General features: G+C 43.0%; 1 long non-coding RNA gene across 1 annotated transcript in view; it reads left to right on the top strand.

Moving 5' to 3' along the window:
• Positions 1 to 454: 454 nt before the first annotated feature.
• LOC122698550 overlaps positions 455 to 15,200 on the top strand; it is a 47,469-nt gene continuing 32,723 nt past the window's right edge. Inside the window, exons 1-2 of the long non-coding RNA XR_006342367.1 lie at positions 455 to 528; positions 1,524 to 1,573. This is a non-coding gene — a long non-coding RNA (uncharacterized LOC122698550). The remainder of the gene's footprint in view (positions 529 to 1,523; positions 1,574 to 15,200) is intronic.

Raw genomic sequence — 15,200 nt, 5'->3', positions numbered from 1 at the left:
ACATTCGTGTGCCCAATGCAGATCGTGGCCAAACTGAAATGTCGGAGTTTGAAGTAGTGAAAGGTTTATTGCAAGGATTACTACAAGGCGGACAGGGCGTCCCAGGTGGTGCTAGTGATAAAGAACTTGCCTGCCAAAGCAGGAGATGTAAAGAGACATGGGTTTGATCCCTGGGTAGGAAAGATCCCCTGGAAGAGGGCATGTCAGCCCACTCCAGTGTTCTTGCCTGGAGAAACCCTTGGACAGAGGAGCCTGGCAGGCTATAGTCCATGGGATAGCAAGGGTCGGACATGACAGAGGCGACTTAGCATGCTTAAGAACATACAAGGAGAACGGGTGGCTCAGGCTCAAAAGACAGAACTCTCCAATAGGTTTCAGGGAGATTTTATAGGCAAAACTTGTGGGGCAGGCTGCAGCACTGGTAAACCTCCTCTGATGGGTTGGCGGTGCTCCAGGAATTTCTATCACCAACCATTCTGAGGTCTGTCTGTTCAGCCTGAAGTTACCATCCTGTTGAGGAACTCAGAGGTAAGTATCAAATTATTAGGTTCAACCCTTGAGGAGGAACCAGCCCTGCTCCCGCTCCATCCTGCATATTGTTTCTTTCTGTTTTCCCTCACTCTCCTAATTAGTAACTGTTTGAATCTGTCCTTTAGAACTCAGTGAAGGTCTAGGTGCTTGAAGGCTTTTTTCCCTACAAACATAAAACAGGAGACCTGGAAAAACTTTTATGCCCTGGAGTTTCCCCACAGGGTCCTGCTCCGGTTTTAATGAGAAGGTACTGTGTGCCTAGTAAGTTACTATGCCTCGTGCTTTATGGAAATCGTCTCATTGAATCCTTACCAGGACTCTTTTAAGGCAGGCTTTGTTATCCTTAATTTACCAACGAGGATACATAACTTGCCCAGGAAACAAAGCTGGTGCTGGCTGGGTCAAAGCAGGATTTAAAGCAGGTCATCCAATTTACACTTTTGAGCTTGTCAGGGAGGGAATAAAACTTCCCCTTCTAGGTTCTTCTGGCTGGTCTATTGACATGAGACAGGTTAACAGGGGAAAATAAAATTTAATTACATACATGCAGGAGTTCCATAAGAATATGGGTCCTAAGAACAAGTGAGCCAATTAAAGCTCATGTGTCATCCAAGAGGAGGAGAAGGGGGCAGACGTTAGGACTGCCAAGGGAAGGAGGGCCATTTATAGGAAAATGAACAAGAGCAAACATTTGGTAAAGAAATGTTTGCTGGGCCATAAAGAAACCACGAGGCAGAGAGGACTTTGATCCAGCAGCCTTGCTAACCTACCCCAGACTACCACACCTGGGTTGTATTACACTGTATCTATGGGAATAGGTTTTCCTGAAACAGGCCCTTTATCTAAAGTCTTTTGAACAGCTACGGGGAGAAGGTAAAAGTTCATCCTGAGCCTTTGCTTCAGTCTAAATTAATTCTCAACACGAAGAGACACATTTTGGGGTGGCAAGTTTTGTTCCCTTATAACCTCTACCCATTCTCCTGTCTCCCCAGTCATCCCATAATGACGACAAGTGAGTGCCAGCCTCGTGCCAGACAATGTGGTAAGTGGCTCATAGAGTTTGCTTCATTTGAAACTCATAATGTACACACACACACACACACACAGATAAACACATGAGATGATGAATGGGGATGAATCCACACCTCAGTTGTGGGAATCCTTTTGAAACAGGAGGGAAGGGGGCAGGGCACAACCTTTGAAAGAATGATAGAGCCGTAGGCCATGACAAAAGCTAGTTTGAACCAACTTGGTCCAAGATGGTGGAAGATTCGGCTTCCAGTAGGCCACTGAGCCGCATTATATGCTCATTGTAATAAATTAGCAGGAGCTAAATGACACACCTACAGCACCACGACTGATCTGAGGCTAACCAGAAAAGCTAAAAATGTGGGCGGTGGTCCAGCCCCTGCAGATCTCCACCCCTTCCCCCAAATAGTCGGAATAATCCTCCCAATTGTTAGCCTATGAAATTACCCAGCTCATAAAAACTATTCACACTATTCACAAAATGACTTTCTCTGGGTCTCTGATGATGGGTTTAAAATTCAAGGAGCATCTGGTTTTGGTGTGGGGAAGACCTGGGATTATGTTGTGACTGATGGATATATTGGTTATTTGTACTTTCTTTTTTTTTTTTTTTTAATTTTTTTATTAGTTGGAGGCTAATTACTTCACAACATTTCAGTGGGTTTTGTCATACATTGATATGAATCAGCCATAGATTTACACTTATTCCCCATCCCGATCCCCCCTCCCACCTCCCTCTCCACCCGATTCCTCTGGGTCTTCCCAGTGCACCAGGCCCGAGCACTTGTCTCATGCATCCCACCTGGGCTGGTGATCTGTTTCACCATAGATAGTATACATGCTGTTCTTTTGAAACATCCCACCCTCACCTTCTCCCACAGAGTTCAAAAGTCTGTTCTGTATTTCTGTGTCTCTTTTTCTGTTTTGCATATAGGGTTATCGTTACCATCTTTCTAAATTCCATATATATGTGTTAGTATGCTGTAATGTTCTTTATCTTTCTGGCTTACTTCACTCTGTATAAGGGGCTCCAGTTTCATCCATCTCATTAGGACTGGTTCAAATGAATTCTTTTTGACGGCTGAGTAATATTCCATGGTGTATATGTACCACAGCTTCCTTATCCATTCATCTGCTGATGGGCATCTAGGTTGCTTCCATGTCCTGGCTATTATAAACAGTGCTGCGATGAACATTGGGGTGCACGTGTCTCTTTCAGATCTGGTTTCCTCAGTGTGTATGCCCAGAAGTGGTATTGCTGGGTCATATGGCAGTTCTATTTCCAGTTTTTTAAGGAATCTCCACAGTGTTTTCCATAGCGGCTGTACTAGTTTGCATTCCCACCAACAGTGTAAGAGGGTTCCCTTTTCTCCACACCCTCTCCAGCATTTATTGCTTGTAGACTTTTGCATAGCAGCCATCCTGACTGGTGTGTAATGGTACCTCATTGTGGTTTTGATTTGCATTTCTCTAATAATGAGTGATGTTGAGCACCTTTTCATGTGTTTGTTAGCCATCTGTATGTCTTCTTTGGAGAAATGTCTGTTTAGTTCTCTGGCCCATTTTTTGATTGGGTCATTTATTTTTCTGGAATTGAGCTGCAGGAGTTGCTTGTATATTTTTGAGATTAATCCTTTGTCTGTTTCTTCATTTGCTATTATTTTCTCCCAATCTGACGGCTGTCTTTTCACCTTACTTATAGTTTCCTTTGTAGTGCAAAAGCTTTTAAGTTTCATTAGATCCCATTTGTTTAGTTTTGCTTTTATTTCCAATATTCTGGGAGGTGGGTCATAGAGGATCTTGCTGTGATTTATGTTGGAGAGTGTTTTGCCTATGTTCTCCTCTAGGAGTTTTATAGTTTCTGGTCTGACATTTAGATCTTTAATCCATTTTGAGTTTATTTTTGTGTATGGTGTTAGAAAGTGTTCTAGTTTCATTCTTTTACAAGTGGTTGACCAGTTTTCCCAGCACCACTTGTTAAAGAGGTTGTCTTTTTTCCATTGTATATCCTTGCCTCCTTTGTCAAAGATAAGGTGTCCATAGGTTCGTGGATTTATCTCTGGGCTTTCTATTCTGTTCCATTGGTCTATATTTCTGTCTTTGTGCCAGTACCACACTGTCTTGATGACTGTGGCTTTGTAGTAGAGTCTGAAGTCAGGCAGGTTGATTCCTCCAGTTCCATTCTTCTTTCTCAAGATTACTTTGGCTATTCGAGGTTTTTTGTATTTCCATACAAATTGTGAAATTCTTTGGTCTAGTTCTGTGAAAAATACCGTTGGTAGCTTGATAGGGATTGCATTGAATCTATAGATTGCTTTGGGTAGAATAGCCATTTTGACAATATTGATTCTTCCAATCCATGAACACGGTATGTTTCTCCATCTGTTTGTGTCCTCTTTGATTTCTTTCATCAGTGTTTTATAGTTTTCTATGTATAGGTCTTTTGTTTCTTTAGGTAGATATACTCCTAAGTATTTTATTCTTTTTGTTGCAATGGTGAATGGTATTGTTTCCTTAATTTCTCTTTCTGTTTTCTCATTGTTAGTGTATAGGAATGCAAGGGCTTTCTGTGTGTTAATTTTATATCCTGCAACTTTACTATATTCATTGATTAGTTCTAGTAATTTTCTGGTAGAGTCTTTAGGGTTTTCTATGTAGAGGATCATGTCATCTGCAAACAGTGAGAGTTTCACTTCTTCTTTTCCTATCTGGATTCCTTTTACTTCTTTTTCTGCTCTGATTGCTGTGGCCAAAACTTCCAACACTATGTTGAATAACAGTGGTGAGAGTGGGCACCCTTGTCTTGTTCCTGATTTCAGGGGAAATGCTTTCAATTTTTCACCATTGAGGGTGATGCTTGCTGTGGGTTTGTCATATATAGCTTTTATTATGTTGAGGTATGTTCCTTCTATTCCTGCTTTTTGGAGAGTTTTAATCATAAATGAGTGTTGAATTTTGTCAAAGGCTTTCTTTGCCTCTATTGAGATAATCATGTGGTTTTTATTTTTCAATTTGTTAATGTGGTGTATTACATTGATTGATTTGCGGATATTGAAGAATCCTTGCATTCCTGGGATAAAGCCCACTTGGTCGTGGTGTATGATTTTTTTAATATGTTGTTGGATTCTGTTTGCTAGAATTTTGTTAAGGATTTTTGCATCTATGTTCATCAGTGATATTGGCCTGTAGTTTTCTTTTTTTGTGGCATCTTTGTCTGATTTTGGAATTAGGGTGATGGTGGCCTCATAGAATGAGTTTGGAAGTTTACCTTCTTCTGCAATTTTCTGGAAGAGTTTGAGTAAGGTAGGTGTTAGCTCTTCTCTAAATTTTTGGTAGAATTCAGCTGTGAAGCCATCTGGTCCTGGGCTTTTGTTTGCTGGAAGATTTTTGATTACAGTTTCGATTTCCTTGCCTGTGATGGGTCTGTTAAGATCTTCTATTTCTTCCTGGTTCAGTTTTGGAAAGTTATACTTTTCTAAGAATTTGTCCATTTCATCCAAGTTGTCCATTTTATTGGCATAGAGCTGCTGGTAGTAGTCTCTTATGATCCTTTGTATTTCAGTGTTGTCTGTTGTGATCTCTCCATTTTCATTTCTAATTTTGTTAATTTGGTTCTTCTCTCTTTGCTTCTTAATGAGTCTTGCTAATGGTTTGTCAATTTTGTTTATTTTTTCAAAAAACCAGCTTTTAGCTTTGTTGATTTTTGCTATGGTCTCTTTAGTTTCTATTGCATTTATTTCTGCCTTAATTTTTAAGATTTCTTTCCTTCTGCTAACCCTGGGGTTCTTCATTTCTTCCTTCTCTAATTGCTTTAGGTGTAGAGTTAGGTTATTTATTTGGTTTTTTTCTTGTTTCTTGATGTAAGCCTGTAATGCTATGAACCTTCCCCTTATCACTGCTTTTACAGTGTCCCATAGGTTTTGGGTTCTTGTGTTTTCATTTTCATTCATTTCTATACATATTTTGATTTCTTTTTTGATTTCTTCTATGATTTGTTGGTTATTCAGAAGCGTGTTATTTAGCCTCCAGGTGTTTGAATTTTTAACAATTTTTTTTCCTGTAATTGAGATCTAATCTTATTGCATTGTGGTCAGAAAAGATGACTGGAATGATTTCAATTTTTTTGAATTTACCAAGACTAGATTTATGGCCCAGGATGTGATCTATTCTGGAGAAGGTTCCGTGTGCACTTGAGAAAAAGGTGAAGTTGATTGTTTTGGGGTGAAATGTCCTATAGATATCAATTAGGTCTAGCTGGTCCATTGTGTCATTTAAAGTTTGTGTTTCCTTGTTAATTTTCTGTTTAGTTGATCTATCCATAGTTGTGAGTGGGGTATTAAAGTCTCCCACTATTATTGTGTTACTATTAATTTCCTCTTTCATACTCGTTAGTGTTTGCCGTACATATTGCGGTGCTCCTATGTTGGGTGCATATATATTTATAATTGTTATATCTTCTTCTTGGATTGATCCTTTGATCATTATGTAGTGTCCTTCTTTGTCTCTTTTCACAGCTTTTATTTGAAAGTCTATTTTATCTGATATGAGTATTGCGACTCCTGCTTTCTTTTGGTCTCCATTTGCATGAAATATTTTTTTCCAGCCCTTCACTTTTAGTCTGTATGTGTCTCTTGTTTTGAGGTGGGTCTCTTGTAGACAGCATATATGGGGGTCTTGTTTTTGTATCCATTCAGCCAATCTTTGTCTTTTGGTTGGGGCATTCAACCCATTTACATTTAAGGTAATTATTGATAGGTGTGGTCCCGTTGCCATTTACTTTGTTGTTTTGGGTTCACGTTTATACAACCTTTCTGCATTTCCTGTCTAGAGAAGATCCTTTAGCATTTGTTGAAGAGCTGGTTTGGTGGTGCTGAATTCTCTCAGCTTTTGCTTGTCTGTAAAGCTTTTGAGTTCTCCTTCATATCTGAATGAGATCCTTGCTGGGTACAGTAATCTAGGTTGTAGGTTATTCTCTTTCATTACTTTCAGGACGTCCTGCCATTCCCTTCTGGCCTGGAGGGTTTCTATTGATAGATCAGCTGTTATCCTTATGGGAATCCCTTTGCGTGTTATTTGTTGTTTTTCCCTTGCTGCTTTTAATATTTGTTCTTTGTGTTTGATCTTTGTTAGTTTGATTAATATGTGTCTTGGGGTGTTTTGCCTTGGGTTTATCCTGTTTGGGACTCTCTGGATTTCTTGGACTTGGGTGGCTATTTCCTTCCCCATTTTAGGGAAGTTTTCAGCTATTATCTCCTCGAGTATTTTCTCATGGCCTTTCTTTTTGTCTTCTTCTTCTGGGACTCCTATGATTCGAATGTTGGGGCGTTTCACATTGTCCCAGAGGTCCCTGAGGTTGTCCTCATTTCTTTTGATCCTTTTTTCTTTTTTCCTCTCTGCTTCATTTATTTCCACCATTTTATCTTCTACCTCACTTATCCTATCTTCTGCCTCCGTTATTCTACTCTTGGTTCCCTCCAAAGTGTTTTTGATCTCATTCATTGCATTGTTCATTTTTAATTGACTCTTTTTTATTTCTTCTAGGTCTTTATTAAACAATTCTTGTATCTTTTCAATCTTTGTCTCCAGGCTATTTATCTGTAACTCCATTTTGTTTTCAAGATTTTGGATCATTTTTATTATCATTATTCTAAATTCTTTTTCAGGTTGTACTTTCTTTTTGAAACTTTGCAAGGGAAAAACTACAAGTAATGAGTTTTCTACAGTTAATTTAAACCTGTTACAAGTTTTCATGTTCAGGATGAACAGTTCTTCAACTTTGGGTGAAATATACTTGCAACAGTTTAAGGTGACCGTGTTTTACCTTAGGACAACTGTAACATGCCAATTTGCATGTGTGTGTAAACACTTCAAAATTGAGCTAGAAGATATAAATGTAAAATTGAATGTGTATCTGATCTGCCCCAGGTTCAGTAAATAAATGATTCGTTTTAAAAGTAAAAAACTATCCCCATTGTGTTTTGGGGCCTCTCACCCTTTAAGAGGGCTTCCCTTGTGGCTCAGCTGGTAAAGAATCCACCTGCAATGTGGGAAACCTGGGTTTGATCCCTGGCTTGGGAAGATCCCCTGGAGAAGGGAAAGGCTACCCATTCTAGTATTCTGGCCTGGTGAATTCCATGGACTGTATAGTCCATGGGGTCGAAAAGAGTAGGACACGACTGAGTGACTTTCACTTCACTTCACTTCACCTTATTAGATGGCCCACGGTCTGTCTTTGGAGTGTATATCTCTGTAAATAAATCCACTCCTTGCCTATCACTTTGTCTCTCACTGAATACTTTCTGTGATGAGACATCAAGAACGTGAGCTTCATAAAGTCCTGAGACCAGAGGTATGATCCCAGTTAAAAGATTGTGGTTGAAGTCCAAGTCTGGGTTTGGGCTGTGTTCAAGTCCTGCCATGTGGGTTCAAATCCCAGAGGTGAGTTGTGTGGCTTTACTTTCACACTATATATGTATACAAATGATCACCTTTTATACTTTAAATATCTAATAATTTTATTTGTCAATTATACTTATAAAAATAAAACCTCTTAAGACCCGTGAGGTAAGAACTATTGTTCTCTTTCATTTTAAAAGTGAGAAGGTTGAGGGACAGAAAGGCTAAATCATTGCCAAGTTACAGTAGTGGTTCCCAGACTGGAGTGCAGTCACCTAAGCTGTGAATTTTTGAGAGTCCCTTGGACTGCAAGATCCAACCAGTCCATCCTAAAGGAAATCAGTTCTGAATATTCATTGGAAGGACTGATACTGAAGCTGAAACTCCAATATTTTGGCCACCTGATGCAAAGAACTGACTCATTGATGTTCTCACCTGATGCTGGGAAAGACTGAAGGCAGGAGGAGAAGGGGATGACAGAGGGTGAGATGGCTGGATGGCATCACTGACTCAGTGGACATGAGTTTGAGTAAGCTCTGGGAGTTGGTGATGGACAGGGAGGCCTGGCGTGCTGCAGTCCATGGGGCTGCAAAGAGTCGGACACGACTGAGCGACTGAACTGAACTGAACTTAGGCTGTGAATCCCAAGAAAGCTTACTGTTTGAGGGATGACGATGAGAATATGGGTCCACCCAAATGCAGTGGGGCCATAGGATTCAGGAGCCATCTGCAGATTCTCTCTGTCAGCACCTTTTGCTTCCTGGAAGAGCTCTTAACGCTGCCAGGAGGCTGCCCAGGCTTGGAGTCAAATCCACGTTCAACTCCTGGCTCTGCGCGACTTCAGCTCAGCTTCCCTTCGGTGTAACCTCTCTCGGCTTCTGTTCCCTCAGCTGTATCAGTGCAGGTATCACAGGTATCTGGGGTGTGCTCAGAGCCCAGAGTCCAGGTGGGGAAGGGGCTTCCAGGAAACGGTGCCCCCTTCCCCTCCCTCTCAGACCCCCATGGTGTAAGGAGACCCAGGAGGAGACGTGGGCACAGCTTTTCCTATGTGGGTCAGGGGCCCTTTAAGATTGATGCCACCCTTTCTGGAGATGCTGAGAGAAGCAATTATTTAATCCTTTTCTTGTTTTTTATTTTTTTGTGTGTGGATTTGCTCAGTGCCTCTTTCCCTTTCTACACCAGCAGCCTCCAATAGCTCCTTCTGCCACGATGGCCATGTTCTATACCTTCTCTGCCCAACGTGGTGGGCGAGAGTCACAGTGGCTTTTATTTGTTTATTTATTTGGCTCACAGGGTCTTAACTGCAGCACGTGGGATCTAGTTCCCTAACCAGGAATTGAACCCAGGCCCCCTGCATTGGGAACATGGAATCTTAGCCACTGGACCATCAGGGAAGTCCCACAAGTGGCTTTTGAGTATTTGAAACGTGGCTAGTGAAAGTGAGGAAATCTACTTTAACTTTTATTTGGTTTCAGTTACTTTAAGTAGAAATATCCCCCCGTCACTAGTGGCTCCCTGATGGACAGTAAAGCTCTAGAAGGTGTAGGGTTCACGGCTGCACCCACAGAGCCTGACATAGCATGTGCCCTTGGAAAATGTTGGATAAATATCTTTCAAATGAATGAATGCAGATGATTCACTTTGAGTCTTCCTAAACTCCACCAGTAGGAAGTCATTCCTGTGCAGGTAGGAAGGCTTGGCATCTGTGATAGTCAGAGGACTGGTGACCACCATCTTCAGGAAAGAAAGAGGAGGAGACCACCAGATTTGCAGCATCATCTAGGACAGGGGTCTCCAACCCCTGGGAGGCTGACTGGACCATTACCTGTCTGTGGCCTCCTAGGAACTGGGCTGAACAGTGGAAGGTGAGCAGCAGACTAGGAACCTAAGTCCTTCACTCCCCATTGCTCACATTATGGCCTGAACCATCCCCCTCCACCCCCCGGTCTGTGGAAGAATTGTCTTCCACGAAACTGGTCCCCGATGCCATAAAGGCTGGGGACCACTGCCATAGACCATGATCTATGTCTGGGATAAGGTAGCACCTTAAGGTAGTATGTTAAGGTAATATTCCCCCCACCCCCCACCCCCCAGTTTGCTGTATTTTATTCCTCCTTCAGAGATTAGGAATCAAACCTTTAATGTGGGAAGGAAACTGCGGGCTTGATGGCAAGGACCCCAAGGAAGGAAGGAGCTGGAGGAGCTGGATCACTCATCACAGCAGCCCTGAGGGAACTCCCAGAGCTGGACCCTGAGCCAGGGGGATGGCAGGGCCTTCGGGCCTGTGTGGGAGGGAAGGGAACAGAGATATCACCCTGGGGAGTTAACAATCTGGAGGCTCATTCAATTTAGCTACCTTCATAATCCTGACTGAAGTTAAAATTGAAGAACCCAGAATATTGACTTTTTAAATTTTCCCGCCTATGGAGTTGCTCTGGCCCAAGGCTCCAGCTGTTTCTCTCTTTCTCTTATCAGTCTAGTGTAAATTCATCATCATCCATGTTTAGTGAGCAGGACTGAGACCCATGGCCTTGATGGATTCATCATTTAATCCTTCAACAGAGCTCTGAGATGGATGATCTTAGGTAAAATTTGTTGTTGTTTAGTCGCTCAGTCGTGTCTGACCATGCACTGTAGCCTGCTAGGCTCCTCTGTCCCTGGAATTCTCCAGGCAAGAATACTGGAATGGGTTGCCATTCCCTTCTCCAGGGGATCTTCCCGACCCAGAGATTGAACCTGCATCTCCTGCATTGCAGGCAGATTCTTTACTGCATGAATCACTAGGGAAGCCCATTTATTGAGCATTTATTATGTGCCAGGCTCTGTACTAACTCTTTAAATGTTCACAACCACCCTACTCCCCATGGGTAGGTATAATCACCATCGTCATCATCCCTCAATTTACAAATTAGGATCCTGTGACGTAGATGGTGGAGTAACTTACCCAGGGCTATACAGCTAATAAACAGCAAAGCAGGATTCAAACCTCAAGTAATTGGGGCTCTATAAGTTACATCCTACTTCTGGGTTCTGAGCGTTACTGTTGATACATTAACTATTTAATCTTCACCTTAAACCTATGAGATGGAGATAATTATTATCATACCCATTTTATAGATGAGGAAACATGCTTAACAAAGTTAGCTAGCTTGTCCCAAATTATGCAGCTGCTCAGGGTAGTGCCAGGATTTGAACCCAACATCAGTGGTCACTCTGAAAGCCACTAGGTTGGATGTACACTGAGTTGAATGCTGCTTCTCCTCTACCCCATTCGAGTCCTTCCCAGAATATAATCTTCTTTGGAAATAAGAGTTGTCGCAGATGTCGTTGGTTAAGCTGAGGTTATACTGCAGGAGGGCAGCAGGGGTTTAATCCAGTGTAACTGGTAATCTTATAAGAAGACAAGAGACAGAGACACACAGGGAGACGGTCATGTGATGATGGAGGCAGACACTGGAGTGACGTGTCTACAAACCAGGATTCCTGGCAAGTGCTGGGAGCCAGGACGAGGCAAGGGAGAATCCTCCCCTAGAGCCTTTAGAAGGGGCATGGCCTTGCTGATGCCTTGGTTTCATAATTCCAGCCTCCGGAACTACAAGAGAACAAAGTTCTGTTTTTATTATTTTTTTTAAGTTCTGTTTTAACACTCAGTTTGTGGCACTTTGTTACTGCAGCCCTAGAAAGCTAGTGCAGTGGATACATCCCAAGATGTAGAATGTATTGGGTTGGACAAAAAATTTATCCAGGTTTTTCCAAAACATCTTGTGGAAAAATCAGAACGAACTTTTTTGCCAACCTGATACAATTCTGTCACTTGCTGACCAAAGAAGCCTCAATTTTGGAATCTGTCCAAAAACTAAAGGATAAGCGTGGTATTGATGTGGGAGCAGATCAGAGAATGAAAGGGGGATCCTGACTCCCCACTTTAGTGACTGCACCTTGCCCACACAGCCAGGAGGAGCAGAGAGCAGGTTGGCCTGTGCCTGCCCGTAGTTACCTGTTCGGTTCAGTCTTTGAAGCAAGCACCTCCTGCCTGGTGACCTTAAGCAAACTCCTCAACTTCTCCAAGCTTCTGTTTCCTCCGCTGCAAAGGTGATGTCAATTCTCTTTAACATGAGAGTTGCTGTGAGGATTAAATAAGATAGTACAAATCAAGTCCCTGGGTACACATAGTAAGCCTGCTATTCTTTCTGGAACGGGCAAAAAGACTAAGGAAAGAGATGGCATCAGCTGGATGGTGTATATTCTGGGGTGAACTCAATGATCAGAGGGCTGAACCAACGGTCTCCCAAGGTCTTATCCAGTTTTATAATTCCTCATACCTCTCGTTTTCCTGGCCCTTCTCAGATTTTTTAGAATATTTTTTGCTCTTGACCACTGCTTCCAACTTTGTTTTCATTAATTTTTAAATTGGAATATAGTTGACTTAAATGTTGTGTTAGTTTCTGCTGTACCACGAAGTGAATCAGCCATACACGTTGGCCCTTTTTAGACTAAAGAGCTAGGATCCGTGAAATAGTTTACTGTGCGTACCCTTACCTTTCTTTCCTAATCCAGTAGGTGGTGATAACTCCCCATCATTTTCCTTCATCCAGCATTCGCTCTTCGCTGTTTTGTGGTTTGGGCCGGGGGGAGTAGTGAAAATGATTGAGATTGAGGGGGCTCCCTTGGGAAGGCTTAAGCACCCCCCAGGGCACAAATAGGCGGTCCTCTCTACCCCCAGGGGTCTTAGTTCTTCTGACGGTGTTTATCCCCAATACTTCAAGCACAGATATAAAATTATAACACAAGAGCTTCTATATTATTTTGCTAAATTCAGAGGGGATGCAGTCCTAAGGGTCAAGATGTAGACCCCATCTGATGGGTAAATCTCATGGTATTTTGCCAGGCATCCACATGGCTCAGTGAATGTTGGACCCACCATGTGGGCTTCTGAGAGCTGCTTAGAGAAGCAGAACGTCAGGCTTCATCCCAGACCCGCTGAATCAGAATCTGCAGTTTAAGCAGCAACCCAGGTGAAACACATACTCATTAAAGTCGAGAGGTTCTGACCTACAGGATCCCAGAAGGAAGCGATTCCTCCTGCCAGCCCCATGATTCATTCTCTTTAACTAGTGGAGAACGATAAGCTTGCATCATTATCACGTGTCACATTTACAAAGAGCATTAGTACTCTTAGAGGATGTATTTGATTGCTTTACTTCTCCAGCCATATGTTAGCTCAACCCCACTTATAGCCGAGGAAAGGAGGCTCAGAGGTGCAGGCATATCCAAGAGTAGAACCGAGAAGTGAACTCGGCTTTTCCCAAGTCCACAGTGGCTGGATTTCAAAGCAGGAATAAAATAACATCCCACCTTCAGTACTCACTCTGTACCAGACTGTATGCTGTACGCTAAGTGTATTATTTCGTTAATCCTCCTTGGAATTCTAAGAAGAGGGTACCACTATTGTCACCGTTTCATTAATAAAAAACAGGAAGAGTTGAGAGGCCAATACACTGACCCAAGGCTACACAGCTGCTACACAAAGGGCTGATGTGGAATTGTATCACCAGCCAGTATGACTCCAAGCCCCAGAGCTTAAACAGGCAGCTTAAGGTCTCCCTGAGGCTTGTATGAATTTCTTGTATAAACATCAGTTTGAACACTTGCCTGTGATTATAATGTACAGTTGAGTAAACCATTATTTTGAGCGTAAACTTAATATCTATACTAGAACAGCTTCTTCCCCAATACTTAGGACCTTCTCTTAGTACCTGTATTGGGGTCCGAGGGCACCTGTAACAAAGTGTCATGAACTGGTGGCTTAAAACAACAGTAAAAAGGACTTCCCTGGTGGTCCAGGGGTTAAGAATCCACCTTGCAATGCAAGGGATGCAGGTTCGATCCCTGGTCAGGGGATCCCATATGCCGAGGAGAAACTAAGCCCTCATTGCACTACTGAGCCCTTGGATCATAACAAGAGAGTCTGTGAACTGCAAGGCAAGATTCTGCATGATGCAATGAAGATCCTGTGTGAGGCAACTTAGACCCGCTGCAGCCAGAAAAAAACACACAAAAACCAACAACAGAAGAGTATTCTCTCCCCATTCTGGAGGCTGCTGCTGCTAAGTCGCTTCAGTTGTGTCCGACTCTGTGCAACCCCATAGCCCACTAGGCTCCGCTGTCCCTGGGATTCTCCAGGCAAGAACACTGGAGTGGGTTGCCATTTCCTTCTCCAATGCATGAAAGTGAAAAGTGAAAGTGAAGTTGCTCAGTCATGTCTGACTTTGCAAACACGTGGACTACAGCCTACCAGGCTCCTCTGTCCATGGGATTTTCCAGGCAAGAGTACTGGAGTGGGGTGCCATTGCCTTCTCCGATTCTGGAGGCTAGGAGTATGCAATTAACCCATCAGCATGGCCATGCCCCCTCTGGAACCTGTAGAGGAGAATCTTTCCTCGCTTCTTCCTAGCTTCTGGTGTTTTGCCAGTAGTCCTCCGAGGTCCTTGGCTTGCTGCTGCATGCCCTTAATCCCCGCCTCTGTCTTCACATGATGTTCTTTCCTCACATGTCTTCTTTTAAGGACATTTTTGAGGACACTTCCTACTGTATGTCCTACTCTACAACCACCTCATTTTAACTCATTCCATCCCCAGCGACCATAGACCCAAGTAAGGTCATATTTTGAGGGTTAGGACTTCAAACATCTTTTTTGGAGGGGACACAACTCAGCCTATAACAGTGTCTCATAAGGTGGAACAGTGGCCAGGTGTATGGGTTCCAGAACCAGAGTGCCAGGGTTCATATCCTGGCTCTGTTACATGAGCTGGGTGACTGAGAGCAACTTACTTAGACTATCTGAGCTTCACTTTTCTCTTCTGTAGATCAGGAGGATCTCGGGGGATCATCGTGAATGAATGCCCCCAAAGCACCTGCCTAGAACAGTGTTGAAACCATTGGTGCCCCTCCCAGATCCTTTACGAGGTCGGGCACCCATCCCGATCCATACTGGTGACCTTCTATGGAGCCCTGTCCTTGGCTGACATGAGCCACCTTTTTGGAGATGCCTGGGAGGCTGACCTCCCCTCCCTGTTTACTGACCAAGTCTAGACTTTACCTGAGACCGCATCCTTGCCCAGCTTTTTCCTGCTGCTTCACTCCCATTCAGGTCCTTCCTGAGTGCACGACCTCAATAAGTCACATGCATCCAAGTGACGGCTTTAGGCTCTGCTGCCAGGCAACCCAACTTGACCCAAGTACCC

This window comes from Cervus elaphus, chromosome 1 (assembly GCF_910594005.1).
Source record: "Cervus elaphus chromosome 1, mCerEla1.1, whole genome shotgun sequence".
In the NCBI taxonomy this organism is placed as follows: Eukaryota; Metazoa; Chordata; class Mammalia; order Artiodactyla; family Cervidae; genus Cervus; species Cervus elaphus.
This window is presented reverse-complemented; position numbering and strand designations above follow the sequence as displayed.